The sequence below is a fragment of the Nicotiana tabacum genome, chromosome 22, assembly GCF_000715075.1.
Source record: "Nicotiana tabacum cultivar K326 chromosome 22, ASM71507v2, whole genome shotgun sequence".
Classification (NCBI taxonomy): Eukaryota; Viridiplantae; Streptophyta; class Magnoliopsida; order Solanales; family Solanaceae; genus Nicotiana; species Nicotiana tabacum.
In genome coordinates this window covers 4,691,667-4,697,859 of record NC_134101.1, presented here as the reverse complement: position 1 = coordinate 4,697,859, position 6,193 = coordinate 4,691,667, and positions in this window count along the sequence as shown.

Genomic DNA, 6,193 nt, shown 5'->3' with positions numbered 1-6,193 from the left:
GGACCTCGATGGAGAAGAAGCTGCCCCTGGGGAAAATTAGGCGATCTTCTTTATATGAGCGCATCAGAGAGCGACAATATGATGATCCTCATTTGCTTGTCCTTAAGGACATGGTGTGGCACGGTGGTGCCAAGCAGGTTGCTGTGGGAGATGATGGAGTTCTGCGGATGCAGGGTTGTATTTGTGTTCCTAATGTGGATGTACTTCGTAAATTAATTCTTGAAGAGGCCCACAGTTCCCGGTATTCTATTCATCCGGGACCGCTAAAATATATCAAGATTTGCGACAACATTATTGGTGGAGAAGAATGAAAAAGGATATAGTTGCATATGTAGCTCGGTGTTTGAATTGTCGACAAGTTAAGTACGAGCATCAGAGGCCTGGTAGTTTAGGAGCGTATCACTATGGATTTTGTTGTTGGACTCCCACGGACTCAGAAGAAGTTCGACGCAGTATGGGTCATTATGGACAGGTTGACCGAGTCAACACATTTCATTCCAGTGGCAATTACCTATTCTTTAGAGTAGTTAGCTGAAATTTACATTCGTGAGATTGTCCGCCTTCACGGTGTGCCCATGTCTATTATTTCAGATCGAGGTGCGCAGTTCACCTCGCACTTCTAGAGGGCTGTACAACGTGAGTTAAGCACACGGGTTGAGTTGAGTACAACATTTCATCCACAGACAAACGAAAAATCAGAGCACACTATTCAGATATTGGAAGATATGTTTAGCGCTTGTATTATAGATTTTGGAGGTTCTTGGGATCAGTTCTTGCCACTTGCAGAGTTTGCCTATAATAACAGCTACCAATCGAGCATTCAGATGGATCCGTATGAAAAATTATACGGGAGGCGGTGACGTTCGCCAGTTGGCTGGTTTGAATCGGGAGAGGCTCGGATATTGGGTACTGATTTGGTGCAGGATGCCTTGGATAAAGTCAAGGTTATCCAGGATTTACTTCGCACAGCTCAGTCTAGACAATAGAGTTATGCCAACCGCAAGGTTCATGATGTTGCATTCATGATTGAAGAAAGAGTATTGCTCCGGGTTTCACCTATGAAAGGTGTAATGAGATTCAGAAAGAAGGGCAAGTTACGCCGTAGGTATATCGGACCCTTTGAAATTCTTGAAAGGGTGGGTGAAGTAGCCTACAAGCTTGTACTACCACCTAGTTTATCAGTAGTTCATCCGGTTTTTCATGTATCTATGCTTCGAAAATATCATGGTGATCCGTCCCATGTGTTAGATTTCAGCTCAATCCAATTGGACAAAGATTTGACTTATGAGGAGGAACCGGTAGCTATCCTAGCCCGGCAGGTCCGACAGTTGAGGTCTAAAAGTTATCCCTCAGTTCGGGTGCAATGGAGAGGTCAGCCAATTGAGGCAACTACCTGGGAGTCCGAGCCGGACATGCGAAGTAGATATACCCACCTTTTCACCAGCTCGTGTATTTTTCTAACTCTGTTCGAGAACGAATGTTTGTTTTAGAGGTGGAGAATGTAAAAACCTAATGTCATCTTTAATTTTAAATATTCATTTATGTGTTTTGAGACCTCAAAAGGCACTATTCAGCATTTCTTGACTTGCATGCACAGTCCGTAAATTTTTCCTCAAAGTTTTTATATGAAAAACTGATTAAAATGTAGAATAGAGGTTTAAAACTCAACTAAGTTTATTTCGATCAACGTTTTGAGCCAATGGACCCGGATCAGTATTTTGACTATTCCGGTAGGTCCGTATCATGATTTGGGACTTGGGCGTATGCCCGGAATTGAATTCGAAAGTCCTTAGCGCAAATTATCGGCATTTAACGGAAACTAGAAATTTAAAGGTTTAAGAATTCCTAAATTTGGTCATAATTGAGTTTTTGTTGATACTGGGTCCCGATCTAGATTCTGAGAGTTCGATCAGCTTCGTAACAATATTTATGACTTATGTACAAAATTTAAAGTTATTCCGAGGTACATAGATACGTTTTTCGTTAGTTTTTGAAAAATAAAATAAAAGGTTTGATTTTATAAAGTTTGAATTTCTAAAGTTCGACCGGAGATTTAACTTTTAAGCAAACGACCCTGGAATAAAATTTTGATGATTTCAATAGTTTCGCATGGTGATTTCGGACTTAGACGCATGTTCGGATTTGGATTTGGAAGTCCGTAGGACAATTCGGCTCATTTTGGCGAAAGTTGGAAAATAGAAAATTTTTGGAAAGTTTGATCGGGAGTTGACTTTATTGATATCGGGGTCGGAATTCGATTATGGAAATTGAAATAGCTCCATTATGTCATTTATAACTTGCTTGCAAATTTTGAGTTCATTCTGAATTGATTTGGCATGTTTCGGCGCGAGTTATAGAATTGAAAATTTCTAAACTCGTAAGTTCGAATCGATACGCGATTTGTAATTTTGCCGTTGTTATGTGTGATTTGAGACCTCGAGTAGGTCCATAACATATTTTGAGACTTGTTGGTATATTCGGATGGGGTCCTGAGGGATTCGGGTGAGTTTCGGAGTAGTTTCGGACCATTTTAGGTCATTTTTAACTACTGGGTTTTGACAGTAGTGTGCAAAATTTCTGATGCGCAGAGCTTAATTTGGAAGCTTATATCTCGCAATCTATAAGGAATCTGGAAATTATCAAAACATAAAGGTTGTATCCCTTTGATTCTAGTTTCCAGTAAGATAAAACATTCATCATTTGAAAATTTGTACAGAAAGTTATGATCGATTGACTGAAGGTTGGTAATGTGATTTTTGTTTGCCTGGCAGTGTGCATCGCCAGAAATTTCTGTGGCATATGGCTGACTTTGGAAGCTTATATCTCGCAATCTATCAGGAGTCTAGAAATTATCAAAATATAAAAATTATAGCCCTTTGAATCTGGTTTCCAGAAAGATAAACTATTCATCATTTGGACATTTGTATAGAAAGTTATGATCGATTGACTGAAAGATAGTACCACAATTTTTGACTTGAAAATTTTGAGACAAGTCGCATCTCACAGATGCGACTTGCATGGACAGAATATATATGTCTGGAGTCCGACATTTTTGTTCATTTTTAGAGTTTTAGACCTCGATTTTGGGCGATTTTAGAGGCATTTTTCACGAGTTTGAGTTGGGTGATTATTCTTTATCTGAAATTAGTTATATTTCATGATTCCATACTCATTTACATCATGAATCTCTGAATTTATGAAAGAAAAATCAGACTTTTATAAAATCTTTCAAAAATAAAAATTTAAGATTTGAAAGCCAATCCAATATCGGAATTCGATAATTTTTATACAGTTGAACTCGTATCGGAATGGGTGTTTGGATTTCGTGAGTTTTTCTGGGATTCGAGATGTGGGTCCCATTGTCGGTTTTTTAAATGAATTTCGGATTTTAATTCGTAAAATTAGTAATTTCATATGGAATTATTCCTACGATTCGTGTTGAGAATATTGAATTATTTGTGACTAGATTTGAAGCTTTCGGACATCAATTTGTGAGGCAAAAGTTTATTGGAATCTTGAATTTGGTTGTGAAGCGAGGTAAGTATCGTGGTTAACCTTGACTTGAGGGAATAGAACCCTTGAATTATTGTTACGTGAATTTCATGTGTAACGAGGTATAGCCGAGGTGAGAGTTTCTATACGCCGTCAAATTGATTGTTTGCACATTTATCTAGAAACCATAAATTATTTTAAATCATAAATTAATTATTATATTAATTATTTCTCTCATATTCCTTGCTCAATATTATGCCTTGAATCCATGTTTATTTGGTTTATGTGACTTAATTGTTACTTGACATTCTGCATACTAAATATTAAATTGCCTATTTCCTCCTTAATTTTCACAATTAATTGCTACTTGTCATCACTTGTTTCTAAATAAATCGTAATTATTATATGCTTGTTGTCTTACAATTTCATATTAATTGTTGTATTTATTGAAATATTTTCTTTTATAAGAATTGGTAAATTATATTATTGAGGAGCGGGTTGCACGCCGCAACAGAAATGAAAGTGAATATATTGGAGGAGCGGGTTGTACACCGCAATAGAATTGATTGAAAGTGAATACATTGGAGGAGCGGGTTGCACGCCGCAACAAAATTGATTGAAAGATATATTGAGAATCGGGTTGCACACCGCAACGGAAATGAATATGAATATATTGTGGGATCGGGTTGCACGCAACAATGGAATTGAATATGAATATATTGTGGGATCGGGTTGCACGCCGTAACGAAAAGTGATTTAAGTAATATTGGTTATGACTGCCGAGTTGGCTTAATTGTTGATATAATTTACCGGTTTAATTTCTATTCATGTTCTCCTATATTTTTGTTATTATTATTATTGCGTACAGGTTAATGTAAGTGATCTGTCTTAGCCTCGTCACTACTTCGTCGAGGTTAGGTTTGGCACTTACTGGGTACATGGGGTCGGTTGTACTCATACTAAACTCTACACTTCTTGTGCAGATACCAGAGTTGGTCCCAGCGGCGTACAGTAGATTTGCTCGAATTCAGCAATCCACATGAGACTTGAGGTATAGCTGCATGGCGTTCGCAGCTCTGAAGTCTCCATCTACTTTATTTAGCTGTGTATTCTGTCAGACAGCTTTATTTTCATTCAGACCCTTATTTGTATTATTCTAGTAGTTCCTGCACTTGTGACACCAGTTCTGGGATGGTATTTAGGCATCGCTATTATTATGGTTTACTCACTTTATTTCAGATTTTATTTCAGTTATTAGTTTCTTTATTATTAATTAAATTAAATTATTTTAAAAAATGGTTAAAATTATTCTAATGTCTGCTTATTTAACAAGTGAAATGTGAGGTGTCATCACGGTTTCGAAGGTAGAAATTTCGTATGGTGACAATTGAAAAAGAAAGAGAGATGGGGTAAATTATTATACTTGGCCAAAGGCTCCTCGAATACCGAACTAGTTCTCATAAACGAGTCAAGCAACGGTTGATACCCGTTTTTCTTTTCCGACTTATAATAATTGTCCTTTTGAACGTAATACGCTTCAAAATTCCAATACTTGAATTCCTTTCTGATCTTTTCCAGGTTTTCCATTGATTAATTGGCTTTTCAAAGAGCGGAATGAATGTAACTACGGTTCCAATTTTGCAAGAAATATTCTTTTGGATCTTAACCATTTGTTTCGTTTGAATAACTGTTTTGAGTTTTTGGAGAAATTACTGGTATAATCATCTTAATCTTCGGGAAATTACTGGTAATAATACATGTCTATACTTGTAAAGATTACAAGTCACCTTATTATATACTCCTAGTACATATTACTCGTAATTAGGGGTGTACATAGGTCGGGTTGGTTCGAATTTTTCAATTATTAAACCAAACCAATGGTGTCGGATTTTTAAACTTATAAACCAAACCAAACCAACAAAGTCGGGTTTTTCAATCTCGGGTTTTTTTTCCGGTAAAGTTTTCATAGCATAAAATATGTAACTTGTGCTCCAAATATTTCTTAAGTCCTAGTAAAATACAACTATATAATGTGTTTTTCAAAAAACTAACACAATAATATGAGATAAGTCATAGCATTATACTAAAATATTCAATAATAAAGATAAAATAATAAAATTATATAAAATAAATATTGCTAATTAATAAGCCATAATAAAAATTAACACAATCTAAAAATACTATATAGGTCATGCTAAAATAAGTATAGCTAATAAGTACTAATATTAATTACATAACTAAGTACTAAAGAAAAAGATAAACTAAATTATGCATTTTTATTATAAACCAATGTAAAACTAAAATAATTATCCAACACTATCGCCGTTCCTAGTATTGAATTGAATTTCTTTTGTTAGCATTAGTATTGATTTGAACTTTATTTGAGTTACTACATTAATGGGCTATAAATTTTATTTACCATTCAATAATGTTAAGTCTAAACTTGAAATAATACGTTAAAAGATAAAACTGTGAAAACGTTTAAGAAATATTTATAAATTACATTACAATAAATATTTATAAGTATAAAATATTTTTAAAAATTATATAAATATACTATCGGGTTGGTTTGGTTTCGATTTGACTTTTTTTTAGTTAAAACTAAACCAAACCAATTATAGTCGGATTTTATTTTCCAATACCAAACATAATCAAACAAACCACATTGGATTTTTTTTCGGTTTGACTCGGATTATCGATT